The sequence below is a fragment of the Arachis ipaensis genome, chromosome B8 (genome assembly GCF_059453495.1).
Source record: "Arachis ipaensis isolate K30076 ecotype BB chromosome B8, ASM5945349v1, whole genome shotgun sequence".
Lineage (NCBI taxonomy): Eukaryota > Viridiplantae > Streptophyta > Magnoliopsida > Fabales > Fabaceae > Arachis > Arachis ipaensis.
Window position 1 is genome coordinate 24373640 of NC_142443.1, and position 17893 is coordinate 24391532.

Genomic DNA, 17893 nt, shown 5'->3' on the forward strand with positions numbered 1-17893 from the left:
GTATAAAATAATAAAAATAAAAATACTAAATAAATAAAAAAATCTAAAATTTAAAAGGAAAAATAAACAGGAAAATAAAATAAAAAAAAAATTAACTGGGTAATACCAAACTTAAATTTAAAAATAAAAAAAATAAATTTTAGTGCTATTTTATTTATTTAAATATTTTTTTATTTTTTTTCTTTTTTTTTTCAAATAATAAAATTAAAATAAAAAAAGGTTACGGTATAAAGGGGAGGGGGTAAACGAAAAAGAAAAGAAAAAATTAACGTAAAGGAAAAAAGAAAAAAGTAACGTAAAAAAATGCAAAATAAAAAATTAACAATAAAAAATATAAAAAAATTATCTAGTCTAAGCAATCAAACAACAAATAGTTGTTAATCACTATCAATCCCCGGCAACGGCGCTAAAAACTTGGTGCGAAATTTCTAACTACACTTACTAACCGGCAAGTGCACCGGGTCGTACCAAGTAATACCTTACATGAGTAAGGGTTGATCCCACGAGGATTGATGGATTAAGCAACAATAGTGTTTGATAGGATTAGTTAGACAAACAGAAAAGAGTATTTGAATATTCAATCGTGCAGAAATTAAAATAGTAAAGTAAATAAATTGGGAAGAAAATATGGAGAAAATAGTTAAGGTTTCAGAGTTATCTATTTTTCCGGATTAACTTTTCTTACTAGCTAATTTAATTATGCAGGATTTAATTTATGGCAAACTGTATGTGACTAGACCCTAATTCCTTAGACCTTCCTAGTCTCCTCTAAAATTCATTAACTGCCAATTTCTTGGTTAATTAATTCCAATTAGAGGGTGATAATCAATTTCTAGTTTATATGCCACAAAAACTCTAATTATCCAAGAAGTAAAAGGATTATATGTCACGTATCCTGTTAAATTCAGATAATTAAAATTTAGGAGAAATTGTTTTCAAGCTGTTGTTCAAGTAAAGAGCTTTTCCAAGTTTTACAAGAACTCAATTAGAAAGAGGGTCATACTTCCGTTCCATCCAAATTCATAAGATAAAGAGCGAAAACAATTCTTAAATTATAAATCCATACATGAATTAAAATAGAAAAAGCAATAAAATTAATCCATAGAAATAGACAGAGCTCCTAACCTTAACAATGAAGGATTAGTTGCTCATAGTTCAGAGAAGAAAACTAGGATTCTAGTAAAATGTACAGCATTCCAATCTGATGGCATCAGATCCCTTTTTATAACTAATCCTAATAAATTTAAAATCTAATATTTAAAATTAAACTTAAAATAATATCTTTTCCTAATTTAAGATTTGAATTTAAATTCGAATTAATTAACAAGTCTTCAACTGATGGGTGGGGACCACTTGATTTGTCCATTCTGCAACTTCTAATTTGTGTTTTCTGGGTTGAAAACTGAGTTAAAACAACCCAGAAATTGTCCCCAGTATTTTCTGTCAATTCTGCAGATCGCTCATGTGACGCGTCCGCGTCGTTCATGCATTCGCGTCATTTGTGCAGATTCCAGTCCACGCATTCGCGTCAGGCACGCGATCGCGTTATTGCGATTTCCTCCATTCCGCGCGGTCGCGTGAGCCATGCGTCCGCGTCGGTATTCGCTGGTCATCTCCTTGGTTTCTTCTCTTTCTCTGCAGAAACTTCATCAAATCCATCCGAATGTTACCTAAAATAATTAAAATTGCATAAAACTCAAAATAGCATCCATAGTGGCTAAAATATAATTAATTCTTAATTAAACTCAACAAATTACATGCAAATTCACTAGGAAAAGATAAGAAAGATGCTCACGCATCAGACATCATCTTGGCAGAAGGTCGTTGGCTCAAAAGGAAATCAGGGCTGGATACTACTGGCCCATTATAATTAAGGATGCAATGGAATACATGAAAAAGTGCCAGAAGTGCCATCTCCATGGTAATCTCCACCAGGCTCCACCTCATGAACTTGTCTATGTTATCCCGACAAGGCCGTTCGTGAAATGGGGTGTGGATTTGCTTGTACCATCCCTCAAAGACCTGGTCAGGTAAAATACTTGATAGTGGCAATAGACTAGTTTATGAAGTGGATTGAGGCTATGCCACTAGCCTGTATCATGTCAGCCCAATGTCAAAAATTCATGTGGCGAGAAATGTTTACCAGATTTGGAATTCCAAAAGTTGTCGTCACAAAAATGGAACCCAATTCAAAGATACCAAGTTTTGTGAACTTTTAATTGGGTTAGGAGTTCATCAAGCTTTTGCTTCTGTAGAACACCCTCAAGCTAACGGACAGGCTGAAGCCGCAAACAAAATAATCTTGAAAGGATTGAAAAAGTGGTTAGACAACTTCCCGAGGTCGTGCGCTGACAAGCTATGGTTAGCCATATGGTCTTATCGCACCACTGCCCAATCTTTTACTGCTGAGACTCCATTCTGACTTACTTATGGAGAGGAGTTGGTAATTCTGGTTTAGATTAGCGAGCCTAGGCCAAGGTTGCTCCTAGATAGCTCGGAAAATCAAGAAAACCTTGACCTAACCAACAAGGTGAGATCAACAGCTAATCTGGTTGAGCAAGCCTTGAAGCAAAGAGTTGAGAAAAGGTACAATGCTAAAGTCAAACCAAGGAGTTTCCAAGCGGGAGATTTGGTATTGAAGCAAGCTGACGTTGGGACCTCGGCACTTTAGGGAAAACTGGCCCCTACCTGGAAAGGACCTTTCCGGATGAAAGAGAATCTTGGGAAGGGGGCGTATAAGCTGGAGAACTTAGATGGTCTCAAGGTTCCGAGAACATGGAATGCCATTCATCTGAGAAGGTATTATTCTTAAGAAATTCCAGATATTAGAATAAAGGCACTCTTTTTTTATGTATTTAGGTTTTTAATGGGGATTCTTATTTTTGAGTAATGTAGTTGTTTTGTTTCAAATAATAAATTTTTTCAAGTATGAACAATGTGCTTTAACCAAATTGTTTGATGAATGAATGATTATTAAGTGCATGTGTTTCAATCTGTTTGATATATGAACTATTTTATGATGATATAACGGCATAACGAGGAGTAAAAGCACGTAATGCTAACGGCAAAAAAGCATTTTACATTAGAGTAATTAAACATCAAAATAGACGATATACTTAAAAGCTTTGCTACTAAAGTTAGAAGGCAGTAATAAGTTCTACGAAACTCAGCCTAACAAATTCAAGTTTAAACAAAACTTAGTTCACCCTAGGAAAACGGGAAATGTTCAGATAAAGAAGTACTGAGTGCAAAAAACTTTTAAAGTAGGAAAGTAATGAAAATTTTGACATAATATCAACCATCTCCCCATTAACGACCTTCTTAAATACGCTGATCAATGACACATCCAAGTCGGGAGCAATAAGCTTCAGCTGTTCATGCATATTGACTTCAACATCGAAAAGCCCGTCCACCCCAGCTTGTTCAACACGCTTGACTGATTGGATGAGGGTCTCTATTTCCATCATAAGTTGAGTAACTTGCTTGTTCAAGTTCTTGATCTCGAGTTTGAGGTCTTCTTCGCTTCCCCAAGAGCTTTTAATTTACTTTCAAGAGTAGAATTTCTCTCCTAAAAAGATGCTAAGGAAGCACTAAGACTTTGAACCTACAAAGTCGCTCCTTTCAGTTCTTTCTCCTGTGCTGTATACTCAGAACGAAAGTTTGCAAACTCTCTTTCAGTTAGGATGGCAACGGGTCCTCATGGGGCGGGGACATGCCCCCCGCCCTCGCCCCCGCCCCCAATATCTGTCCCCGTCCCCGCCCCATCCCCATGACGGGTAACGGGGACCCCGTATCCGCCGGGGACCTGGGTCTCCGCGGATATCCGCGGATTTTTGTAAAAAATAATAAAAATTGAAAAAAATAAAAAAAAATAGAGAAAATCAAAGATAATTCTCAATTGCCATTACAAACATAATATCCATAATCTTTAAAGACCTAAATTAGTAGTTGTGGTATTCGTTGGGGGTTGTTGAGGTTGAGATTGAGGAGCCTCTTGTGTAGTTTGAATATTAGTGCCTATAGGATCTTCCGATGGAGTACTCTTCTCAAGAGTATTACTCAATGCATCCGAAGAAGATATTCTATAAATCATGAAATATAAATCATGAATCAAAATCACTTTAATCCAAAATCAAATAAAATAAAATCTGAGTTACAATTGTCAATTACGTTACCTATATTATAAATGCTTCAGAAGACATAAATGCTAAAATTCAAAATTGATACATGAAATTAACAATTGCTATACATGTAACTGAAGAGATGGATGAATATTCTTTAAGCATGCTTCAAAGGAAATCAACGGAATTAGAAAATCAATAAATATATATATATGTTATTATTAAGTAATAATTAGGAACCAATTTTGTGGCTCATTGAAGTAGGGATCTTTGTCTTTTGGATCTGGAATTCTCTTACATCTATCTCTAACCAGTTTGACCTTAATTTAAACTTATGTATATATAAATGAGGCTAATCTTTATAATCTCACTTAACTTTCATTTTTTCCTTTTGTAAACCATTATGTTTCATTAGGTTTATCTAGTCAACATCCTAAACCAATGCATGATTAACCGATTAAAAGAAACAAAACTGTACATAAAATGAAAAAAAAAATAGTTATTAAGTTTTTAAAACATCAATGCATTAAGAATTTTAGTCTTTATCTCCTTAATCAATGACACAACTCTTTTTTTCAAAAAAATGATAGAATACACAACTTTACTTCATTATCTTCTTTCTTCCAACAAGAACTCAATGCTCCTAATAACGTCAGAATAGAATTAAAAAACGTTCCCAAACAATACAGATGTTTGAGAAAATAATAAATGAGTTAAAAAAAAACAAAAAACAAAAGAACAAACTAACGAATAATGATAGATTGCTGACCACTCTAATCCAAAATCACTTTAATCCAAAATCAAATAAAATAAAATCTGAGTTACAAACCAGGATGAATGTTGTAAACAGGGAATATTGCATGTCGATATCAAACCAGGATGAATGTTGCAAACTTCTTAGATTCAAGAATGACATTAATCCGGTAATGATCACTAGAAAATTATAAAAAAAAATAAAAATACCAAAATAGAAATCAGAATCAGAAATTTACAACTTAGAACCTAATTACCCAAATCTAAAAATCCAGAATCAAATAACCCTAAATAAAAATCAGAATCAGAAAATTCAGAACTAAGAATCTAATTATCCTAAATCAAAAATTCAGAATCAAATCAACCCTAAATAGAAATCATAATCAGAAAATTCAAAACTCTAAACCTAATTACCCTATATCAAAAATTCAGAATTAAATCAATCACGGTGAGGAGTGAAGAGGAGAAGCAGCAGTAAAGCATGTGTGAGCAGTGTTCTAGGACTTACCCAGTTACCCGACGTGAAGAGGTGACGACAAGCAAAGGCGCGACGACCAGAGAAGAGGTGACGACCGGTGTGATGTATCGTGACCTGACTGACAGACTCCCTGATGCGGTGTGCATGATGTATCGTGACCTGACTGACGTCCACTCCATAGTACGTGAGAGGTGGCGGTGACGGACTGAGGGGTGGGAGGTAGCACCGTAGCGGTGGAGGACTGAGAAGGCGAGAGGTGGCAGTCGGTGGCGGTCGGTGGTGGTGATGGTGCGACTGTGCGTGGTTCAGAGAGGGCGAGATGCTGAGGTTTGAGGTTGGTGAAGAGTTCAGAGACTAGGTTGAAGATTGTGAATTGCAAGTGTGACGGCTAGGGTTTTTACTTTTCTTCATATGATATATATATATATATATATATATATATATATATATATATAAAGGGTATTCTAGTCTTTTTACATCTCCACAGGGCGGGGACCTCTATCCCCGCCCCCGCCCCGTTAATATACGGGGCTCCATCCCCCGTCCCCGCAGGTACAAAATCGTCCCCATATCTGTCCCGTGACGGTAAATCCCGGCGGGTACCCGTCCTGCTGGGGATTTTTGCCATCCCTACTTTCAGTGTCCCTAATACAGGTAGCTTTGTAGAGTAACATTTTCTGAAGCCGGGGAAAGGAGTTCACTTGGAAAGGCTGGACCTTTTTCCTTCTTTTGTTTCTTTATTTTTGGCGATTTGGTGGGAGATTCATCTTCCAAGTCATGAATTTCGGGATTTATAGCTAACCGCAATGGGGAAAAAGGTTGCTCACCGTGGTAGAAGAAGAGATTCTGTCACCTCCACCGATGTTAGCAGGTGTAACGGTTCCCAAAACTTCCGTGTGGTCAATCTCCTTTTCATTGCGATTATGGCTTCAATTCTCCTACCATGTCAAATGGAAATATATATATATATTAAAGGCAAAAATTCATAAAGTGATAAGGTCAAACAAAAATATGCAAATAATATGAAAAAGCACATAAGTTACCTATGGCATTACGAGCTGCGTTCTGATCAGCTAATATATTTCTCAAACTAAGGGGTCGTTCATTCCACAGCTCTAGAAGCATGCGAATGCTAATAAGTTCAGAAGCATTGACTCCATTAAGTTGGATTTTCAGAGAGAAAACATTGAAATTTTAGTATAAATTGAACCTTTTTTCATCTTCTAAGGTCATGAAAAATGGGGTAGTACTCTATACTCTTTTAATTTTGAAAATTTTTTCTTTGAACCCATGAGAGGATTCTTCAAATAGATTAAAAATCTTCCTATTCGGGTTACCTCGAAAAGAGATAAACCCGCGACCTTGAGAACTGAAAGGTATAGTTAAGGTAAAGAAATAAAAGAAGACCCTAATGGAGGCTTCTATATTGAAGAAAGAACAAAGAAGTTCGAAGCTAAGGATGATAGCCAGCTATTTGGATGAAGTTGGGAACGTGCACATCCAGTAAACTACTTCAGGACATTTTCTTGAAACTCTAAAAAAGGGAGTCGGACACCAAGTTGAGAGAACTCAGTCTCGTACATCCATAATCAATCAAGTCAGAAACCCGCATGTTCGTTTATGTGGCATAAGCGGTCTCCCTGATTGGGAACGGTGAGAACATAGAGGTTCCCGATGTCTGAATTAAAAATAACTCTAGCCTCTCGAAGGTTATCCAGCTCTTCTTGAGTGATGGTAGAGGGAGTAGACTTCACTTCCTCCGAGATCCAAGAGTATAAGTCTACTTCGTCGGCTAGATTGATGCTGGATCTTGGTTGCCTGGAGGGACTAGCGCATTCTCAGTTGGCGATAACCTTTCTTGGCATCACAAAAAAACCTACAGGAGAACCACCACTACGTTATAGGGAGAAATTTTCTATAAATGCTAAATGCAAACTATAAAGATTACACCGTTAATCTCTAAAAAAATTAGAAAGGAAGGAAGGATAAAATGGCGCCATTGACTGATGGTACTTTACTTCGCAAAAATCCCAAAAGAAGGAGGCGAAGAGGTGCAGAGAGAGAAATTAAAATGAAAGTTTTGAAGAAACGGGAGTAGAGTGAAATTTTCAAAAAAGAAGTCGAAATGAAGTGTAATAAGTTAAAGTGGCATTAATTGATGAAAAGTGGTGTCATTCGACGGTTCAAAAATTGAAGTATGTTTAACTGCCCAAGAAAAATTGAAAAGTTTTTTTCTTTTTTCGATAAAATATATATATAAGAGAATTAAATTTATATTCGAGTTTGATCCATTAAATTCGGGTGTTGGTGACCAAGCTGATAAGGTCAACAAATCCAAGTTGGGGCACTCTTCTGGACAAGAATCATGACTTTAATTCATATTAACCTGACAATAATATGTTACAAGATAACGGGTATATTTCAAAAGAAATTAACATTGAAATCTCGCCTAATCGTCACACTATGGCATTTAAAACGTATATTGAAGACGATAAATGTCTATGAGCGTTACACCTAAAAAACAGAATAAAAAGAAAAGGGAACCTAGCAGGTAAGTATCTGATCATTTTGGTACCTAAAAAGCACTACTAATTTAATTATCATAATATTTTTGCAGGTAGCCCACTGACTCAGAGACAATGTGTTACGGCCTGGCCCAGAGTCCCTGCGGGTCGACCCGACCCGGACGCCACCCGAACCGGACACATGCCCCACAACGACCCGGACACGCGTCCAGGACAGCTCATGTACAGCTATGGGATAACCTCCCTGGAAACATGGGCCTGTCCTCATCGGGCCCACCTCTGACAGGTATATAAAGGGGAGGCTTGCTCTCCCCCAAAGGTACGTCACATACTTTATCACCTTATCCGCCTGCACACCTTACTGACAAGAGCGTCGGAGTATCTTTGCAGGTGGCACCCCCCTCTCACGCGAAGTACTCGGGACCTCGCATACCGCTGACTGGTAGTCCGTGACTTGACGAGCCCCTACCATCCTCCTGGATCATAACCCGAACCGTTCAGCAACCGATCTACCGAATTCGTTAGAAAGTGCGTAAAATGTCAACAAAACGCCAACTTCCACAAGGCGCCGGCCTCCGAGCTGAGCCTTCTAACGACTATACAACCTTTCGCTCAATGGGGAATCGACCTTCTAGGACCCTTCCCGGTTGGTGCAGGACAGGTCAAATACCTCATAGTGGCCATCGATTACTACACCAAATGGATAGAGGCTGAGCCGTTGGCCAGCATATCTTCCTCTAATTGCAGGAAGTTCATGTGGAGACAGGTGATAACACGGTTCGGCATCCCGGAGGTCGTCATCTCAGATAATGGAACACAATTCACTGACAAGAAATTCACGGAGTTCCTCACCGGCCTAGGGGTAAAGCAAAAATTTTCCTTAGTAGAACACCCCCAGACAAACGGACAAGTAGAGTCCGCAAACAAGGTCATCTTACTCGGCCTCAAGAAACGCCTAGATAACAAGAAAGGTGCATGGGCCGACGAGCTCGCTTCGGTCCTATGGTCCTACCGAACGACCGAGCAAAGCGCTACGGGGGAGACCCCTTTCCGCCTAACGTACGGGGTCGACGCCGTGATACCCGTCGAAATCGGCGAACCGAGCCCGCGGCTACTGCTCACAGGTGTGGACGAAGCGGTAGAAAAGGACCTGGTAGAGGAGACAAGGGAGATGGCCCATTTGTCAGAAACAGCGTTGAAGCAAAGAATAGCCCTACGATACAACGCTAAAGTCCTCAGGAGGGATTTTGGGGAAAGAGACCTCGTTCTGCGACGCAACGACGTCGGTCTGCCGACCCCGGGGAAGGAAAGCTGGCGGCAAATTGGGAAGGTCCCTACAGAATTAGAGAAGTGCTTGGCAAGGGTGCCTACAAGCTCGAGAGACTTGACGGCAAAGAAATTCCTAGAACATGGAATGCAGGTAACCTGAGAATGTTCTACTCCTGACATGGGTAAGCCGATCAGTAGGCCTAACGGACTTATGCATGCTTGTTCTGTTCACATGTTAATTTTTAATCACTTTCTAGCTATTTACTCTTATTGAATACTCACCATATTAACAAGCTTGCCTAGCTGACGATTAATTCTCACTTGTCAAAATATTCTCCTACTTATCTGTTACTTCCCAATACGCGCTTCACACAATTGCGTCCTAAAACGGCAGCCCGAGACTGATCACCCCGAGAGCCAGGCGGACCATTTCCATAATTAACACGGCGACAACACGACCAAACTGGTCCGAATCATTACCAACGTGAAAACGACAAACGGGCACAAGCAATAAGCCCACCACGAAAAAGGCGGTAACAAAAATAATACGACGAGCAAGGCGAAAGATAGTAACGGCCACTCGGCCAAACGGCTAACCTAACATAAATGTTACGGAGGCGAAAGATAGTAACGGCCAATCGGCCAAACGGCTAACCTAACATAAATGTTACGGAGTATCAAATTACAAAACACGTAACAAACGTTCAACAAATCCACATCAAAATGTTTAAAGTTATAAGAAGTCACTTCCTGGGCATGTCGACAATCTTGCCGTCTTGGATCATTTTGAAGACCCGAATAGCCGAGGTGTCAAAGTCCAGTGCCACGATCTTCACCTGAGCCTTCACGGCGTCCTCAGTCATAGAAATCGCATTCTTCCCTTGCTCTTTGGTCGCTTTCAGCTTCTTCCTAAGCCCCTCGACCTCGACCCTATCGGCTTTAGCCGACGACACGGCTTGGTCCCGCTCCTTTTCCAAGGCTGCCACACGCCCCTGGGCGGCGTTCAGCTGGCTCTCCACGGTCATCTCTCGCTCAGCTAAACGGGCCACCGTCTCGTCGGAAGCCTTCAACTTCTCCTCGGCAGATGTCGTCTTTTCCTCAGATGCCCTGAGCTTCTCCCCCATCTCAGACAACTGACTTTGAAGCAGCTCAACATGTGCCTTGAAGTCATTATTTGCTTTGACAGAAGACTCGAGCTTCCTCCGGAGGGCCTACATTCCCGACAACTCGAACTCAGCCTTTCGAGCTATCACGGCCCCCCGGAGCAAAGTCCGGTACATCCATCTCGCCTGCCCGGCTAGGTCGGTCCCGTGGAAATGCTCCTCTGTCCCAGGGATCAGCTGCGAGTCAATAAAAGTTGTGGCATCGAAATTCCTCTCCATGATGGTAAGAGCCCCCTCCGAGCTCGAAGACGCCCTCCGCCTCTTAGGGGTGTGAATGAGTTCCACATCGTCATCTACCTGAGGAGCAGAGGGCGAGTGCCCGCCAACGATGACCTCGAGAGGGGGAGAAACTTGCGCCCCCTCTGGGTTCACACCGGACATATCGGTATCCTAGGGAGGGGGCTCAGTCTGGTCCTCCTTCTCCCCAGAAGGTCCAACCGACTTCCCGGCATCTTTCTCCTCAGCTTTCTCGTCATCGCTTTCTAAAAAGAAGGTCTTCATCAGGTTCTCGAGACCCGTCACCGTAGCAGACATTTCCATTGCAACAAAAAAACACATCAGCCGTTAGATCGTGTAAAGCAAACAATAATAAACAACACAAAAATAGAAAACAAGACGACTCACGGATATAGCTCCTGGCGGCCTCCCGTTCACCCATAAGGAGATGAGGATTTACAGGGTTCTTTTCAAAAATAGCAAATAGCACATCGGCTATTTGCTTATCTACCGAGGACATCCTCTTATATGTCACCTTAATAAAAGAATTTGACCCCGCCCCAAAGCTCCAGTAAGTGGGGATGAGGCGCTCCCCCTCCAAGGATAACCAAAAGGGATGGCGACCTCTAACGGGACGGACTTTGAAAAACTTATCTTTAAACCCATGGTAGGAGTCTTCGAACAGACCAAATATTCTCCTACCCTGGGCTGACCGGAAAGAAAGGAACCCTTTCCTCGCCTTCCCTTGTTTGGAAGGGTTGGTAAAGTTGAAGAAGAAAAGGAAGACATCCACCGACACCAGCAGCTCGAGATACTCGCAAACCATCTCAAAACAGTGGATGGAAGCCCAATTGTTCGGATGGAGCTGTGACGGAGACACGGATATCCGATTCAAGAGCGACATCTGGAATTCGGAAAATGGAATGCGAACCCCAACCTGGGTGAACATGGATTTATAAAACCAAATCCAGTCGGCAATTCGGGGAGAATGAAGATTGACCTCGTACAGCCGCTCATGGGGGGCAGGCACAAAGGTCTCATAATTGGCCTCTTCGTCTGTTCCCCCGCACAAGTACCCGGCCTGCCGGAACTCCGTCAACTCTGCCAGATCCATCTGGTTTGGCGAATCCTTTACATCCGAGGTTACCCAAGCGTACGGATCATAGCTCGCCGCGGAAGGGGAAGCCCAGGAGACGACACGAGGCATACCTACAGCGGGGTACCATTCCGTTAGTCTACGAGATCGGGAGCCCGGAAAATATCCAGAAGCTATAATTCGTCCTACTGAACAGTTAAAATCAAGCATGAACCAAGCAACCCACCTAAAAATCTACCTTGGAATGGTACCCCTGCCCCAATACTCTACCTATCATCAGAAAGCCATGTAGCAACATAACAGCAAAAATGGCGAAGCAAACACATACAACAAGCATGCAAGAACAAAACAGAAAAGAGAAGGATTCTAGAAATACCTGAATTAGTCGAAGGAACTTGAAAGTGGTTGGAGAAGCACAAAGACGCTCGAACAAGTGGTTGAAGAGGCACAAAAACGCTTGAAACGGAGGAAATTTGGATATCAGGGAGAAAAGAAAATGGGAATAGCAAAAGTGGGAACAAAAGAAATAAGAAATTGTTTAAAAACTGCTGCACGAAGCGCGAAAAGGCCAGGGGTAAAATGGTCTTTGCACGCGGGATTTTAGTGACCCATTATGAGCATTCAATGCTCAGCGCGAAGAACGAAGCGACGAAACGGTCGCCTTGGCAACCAAGAGACACGCGCGCAGGGGGCACGTCATTCCCACGAACAACCGATCCGACGACAACACACGAACGAGGAAATCACGCGCTATCGATGTCTCCCACGAACATCACTGGCGCGTCGGGGGCACTGTTACGGCCTGGCCCAGAGTCCCTGCGGGTCGACCCGACCCGGACGCCACCCGAACCGGACACATGCCCCACAACGACCCGGACACGCGTCCAGGACAGCTCATGTACAGCTATGGGATAACCTCCCTGGAAACATGGATCTGTCCTCATCGGGCCCACCTCTGACAGGTATATAAAGGGGAGGCTTGCTCTCCCCCAAAGGTACGTCACATACTTTATCACCTTATCCGCCTGCATACCTTACTGACAAGAGCGTCGGAGTGTCTTTGCAGGTGGCACCCCCCCTCTCACGCGAAGTACTCGGGACCTCGCATACCGTTGGCTGGTAGTCCGTAACTTGACGAGCCACTACCATCCTCCTGGATCATAACCCGAACCGTTCAGCAACCGATCTACCGAACACAATGCTACACCAAATAAAATCTCTGAATCTCATAAACTCGTAATATCGGTTTAGATATGAACAAAATCAATTAACAATTTCTTTTCTATTTTTCAGATTATTATTTTTACATTTGAAATATCACCTCGCTCTCTTCTTCCTTAATTGTTAGTAATAATAATACTATCACCTTGCACATAAGTTCATGATCGCCTTTTCTATATTAGGCACAAGAAGTTTTTATTGGTATATGAAATTGGTCAGTCACGTTTTGATTTTTTATAATTAAAAAAATATTATTTTTATAAAATATTAGTGATATTTTATCTTTTTATAATCAAAAAATATTTTTATTATAAAATGTCACTAATATTTTGTATTGTTACCATAACAATATAAAACATTAAAATGATTAATTATTTTTGTATTTCACGTTAAAATTACTTATATGTAAAAAAAATTAGCTACAAATGCATATTACTGCTATTATTGTATTGTATTTCTTACTGTATGATTATTTATGTATTTTTATATTGTTTTAAATTTTTGAGATAAATAATCGTATAATAGAAATTTTATAGAAAAAAATTAGAGTTGGATCTTTATTATATAAAAAAACGGGCCTACTACACATACAAGCTTACAAGCTTACAAGTTGGCCCAGCCTAAATACAACTCACGCGCATGAAGAGAGATAACATGGAGCGTCACATTCACGCGCTCAACACTCAAACGTTACGTATGGCAGACTCTTCCACTCCTTCCACTTCTCAAAGCGTTTCGAAAACAAGGAAACCCTTCCATTTTCGAGCGAAAATCAAAGTTCAAAATATACAAGTCGTTGTTCGAAACCTCCATCAAAACACCATCAAACTCTCCGTGAAGAATCTGAAGAAAAAACAAAGCAACAATACTCAACGTAAGTTCATTAAGATTTCTGTATATTTTTCAGATTACAAACTACGTTTTACTTTTCTTCTACGTCGTTGTTCTAGGGTTTACTGTTATTCTTGCTTCTTTGTTACACTGTTCATCTACGTTGTTGTTCTAAGTTCTCCTGTTATTCTTGTTGTTCTAGATCTTCTGGTAACTGATTTTTGGGGGTTTATTCCGTAAATTGGGGGGTGTATACTGCTTGACCTTGTAATGTGGCTTGATATTGAAGCATGTTTGAGTGATATCTGACTGATATATATATGGATGTATCTGAATCATATCTATGGGTGTATCTCACTGTTATCAATGGGGGTATCTTACTGATATCTTGGGTGTATCTGATTCATACATATGGGTGTATCTTACTGTTATCAATGGGTGTATCTTACTGTTATTAATGGGTGTATCTGACTCATACATATGGGTGTATCTTACTGATATCTTTGGGTGTATTTTTCTTTTCAAAGAAAATGGCAGCAAGAAACCAAACAAAAGACCTTAAGTGTGCCACACATCTCCTAAGTGATAAGTTCAGAAACATGAGTGAGGAGAAGAAGGCGATTGTGAGGGATCTCGGATTCGGTGGGTTGATGCACATCCCACCACTGAGGGTGGATCACCAGCTGTTAAGGGAGCTGGCAAACAACTTCAAACTTGAGGAGAACAGACTGAAAACAGGATATGGTTCTTTCCAAATAACACCAAAAACAATAGGTCATGCGCTTGGCATCAATGCAATAGGTAACTAGCTTAAACTTATAGGTGTATATTAAGTTGTTGCTTGGGTGTATTTAAGTTGATGCTTGGGTGTATTTGAACCGACTTGGATACTTTGTTGTTTTCCTTTTTGTAAGAGATCTATTTCCTGAGAAAGTTGAGTATAAGAAACTTTCTGATGATGACAAAATAATTTTTAGAAGATTCCAGGGTAAGACCCTCAAAAGTCTTACCGATGAAATGATGGAAATCGGCGTTGGCAACGAAGAGGAACGCCTGATGTTCAAGAGGATATTCATCCTCTATATACAGATGGCGTTCTTTTTGCCAACGACGATAAACAAAATATCGCCTGTGCACTTGGCCCCAATTTTTAAGATGGACGGCATATCGGAGAGAAACTGGGGGGGCATGTTTTAACCTTCATGGTCAAGGGCATCACAGACTACAAGGAGAAAAAGAAGAAGGCAATTGATGGCTGCCTCTTCACCCTGATGATAATTTACTTTCATCTTTCAAAAAACAAAGGCAAGAAGAGGGCTGAAAGACCACCAAAGCCCTGGATTGCCAACTGGACTAAGGAGCAGTTGGTGGAAAGAATGACTGCAGAAAGAGAGGAAATTTTGGTAAGTAAACATAATATATTGGATGTATTTTATTTACTTGAATGCTGCTAACTAAAATATCTCATGTTTCAGGGGATTGTGAAGATGGCGGAGACAAGAGAAAAAATGAAAAAAAAAAAAAGAAAAAAAGAAAAAAAAACAAGAAATAAAAAAAAACAAAAAAAAGGAAGGCGAGTCCAACATCGTCTTCGGAGACAGAAACTACTGACAGTGACACTTCTACCTTTGAGTCTGAGACTCAAGAAGACTCAGAGGATTCAGGAAGAAAACACTGCAGCAAAAAGGGAAAAAAGTAAGTACCATAATTGGGTGTAATTTCTTTTTCGAGTTGGGTGTATTTTGTTGATCACGTTGGGTGTATGTAGTTTACTAAGCTGGGTGTGTTTCGTTTGCTGCGTTGGGTGTATATTGTATATTCAGTCGGATGTATCTTGTGCATTCATTTGGGTGTATTTTTTAGTATGTTCTAAATGATGATTGTTTGCCTTCCAGAATGGACTCCAGAAAAAGAAAGAAGAGGCAAGAGGAGTCAGATTCTGATTCAGAATCTGAATCTGAATCAAGTGATGAGTAATGTCCTGAAATTATTACTCCTTTCTTTTGGCTTCATTATAAAGATTTCGTGTATTAACTGAAGTGTCTATTATTAACTTATAGGAGCGAAGAATCATCACCGGTGGAGAAGGAAAAGAAAAAGAAAAAGACAAAAACATCACCAAAAAAGTAAGCAATTCTTTGGATAATATTCTGTGATAAAATTAATTTTTTATTTCTGATTGGTACTCTTTTTTTTCCACCCAGAACACAACCAAAAAAGAAAAAAGTTGTTGTGGAGGATTCACCTCCTGAAGAAGATCAATACTTTGATGGGTACAGTACCTCGTAAGCTATATTACCGTCTATCATCGTAATTATTTTTGTTAACATCTTCTTTTATGAATGTAGTGAGAGATATGAAATATCAAGTGACAAACTGGAAGAATGGCTAAGGGAAAACGTTAATAAATCTGCTACAGAGGGGTATGTCTTGCTGGGCTGTCTATTTCAGATTTTGGTGTGTTTTGTTTGCTAATAATTGTTTCTTGTTTCGCAGGGAAAACCAAGCTGACCTGCGATCGACAGAAGGTCGCTATGTGTCCTCTGAAACGTAAGAAGCTTTATTTAATAAAATCTTGTTATCATGATTTGGGTGTATTTTGTGGAACCATTTGGGTGTATTGTGTTGATCAAGTTGGGTGTATGTTGTTTATTAAGTTGGGATATTTCGTTTGTTGTGTTGGGTGTATATTGTCCATTTGGTTGGTTGTATCTTGTGCATTCATTTGAGTGTATTTTATACCTGTATCTTATTTTGTCTGAATAACATGAAATCTGTTTTAGAATACGGGCTGTGAACTTGGGAAGTGATGATCCTTCCTCTCAAGGACGCACAGAACAGAGTAGTGTAAACCAGCCATCAGAGAGCATGTAATTTCTCTTTCAAATAACCGTTACTTTTGTTCTTCTATTAACTTCTACTTCTAATTCTATATATATTTTTTTTTAGAAAAAAAAGCCCTTTCTTATTTTATTCAAGAAAAAAAAGGCAGGAAAAAAAAGTAAAAACTGCAAGTATGTAAGTTCTCAAAAAACAAAGCCTGTCCTCTTTTTGAATTGTTCGGGTGTATTTTTTGACTTTCTTTGGGTGTATTTTAGGTTGAGTCCCGCTGATTCGAATATGATGGTTGTGAGGGAACAGACACCGTCGGATGCGCTTGCAATGTGAGTTTTCCAAGAATATTTCAACCTTATAACCTTATTATTTTTAAAGGCGTTGTTAACCTTTCATTTTTCTTCTTGTTTAGAGTCCCAATTCAGGTTTTTTTGCCGGCATCCCAAACAACCACTGAGACAGATTTTGAACCAACCCCTATGCTACAGATTGAAGGGACTATAGAAACGTAAGAAATAGTAATGGGTGTATATTTGTTTAGAGTTTGGGTGTATATTTGCTAACAGTTTGGGTGTATATTGTTCCTGATTAGTTTTTTTACGCCATGATTAATTTTTGGAACTGTGCAGCACTCCTGAAACCCCCAAACAACTTCAAGAGACCACACCCACGCTTCCCCCAGCTCCAACTAAAATGCAAGTTCATCAGACTAAAATCAATCTTTGCTTATCATCCGTATATTCTTATTCTTATACATGATGACGCAGTCATCTAGCCGCAGAAGACGCTGCTGCCCTGTTGATGATGGCACGGACAACATCCTATGTTCCTAAAACAGATCCAGGGGTGCCATCATTCAGCCTTGGATTGACTGATTCAAGCCAGGAGGGGGCATCAACGCAGGAGACAGAAAGGGCAAAATCTCCTGAAGCTGCAAATTTGCTAGAACAAATGGACGATTTGGTCCAAAAAATAGCAAGCAGTGCGGCGAAGGGAAAAAACAAAAGTCCACAAATTCAGAGGGAGACTGGGGGAGAAAGTTCTGCGAAGTTTGAAACTCCTGGGGCAATAAATCAGATTACGGATGATATGAAACAAAGGTGCTACATCTGGGGGACGAGACTGAAGGAAGACGCAGATGGCAATACTAACGAGTATGAGGAGATGTGCACTCTCATTGCCCAAGATGAATACATTTTGATGAGAATGCACCTTGCATCCCTCCAGGCAAAAAGTGATATAGAATCTCAGGTAATATTAGAATAACATTAATGTTTTTACACCAAAGTCAACTGCAATGTTTATTAATGTAAAATTGATTTCGGCATATATTTCTAGATTGTATCTGCATCTGCTTCATCCTCAACCAGAAAAATAAAGAGAGG

At 40.1% G+C, this 17893-nt stretch overlaps 1 pseudogene; it reads right to left on the minus strand.

The window, feature by feature from the left end:
• Nucleotides 1–5386: 5386 nt before the first annotated feature.
• On the minus strand, nucleotides 5387–8561 carry LOC148547466 (uncharacterized; annotated as a pseudogene).
• Between the last annotated feature and the right edge of the window lie 9332 nt (nucleotides 8562–17893).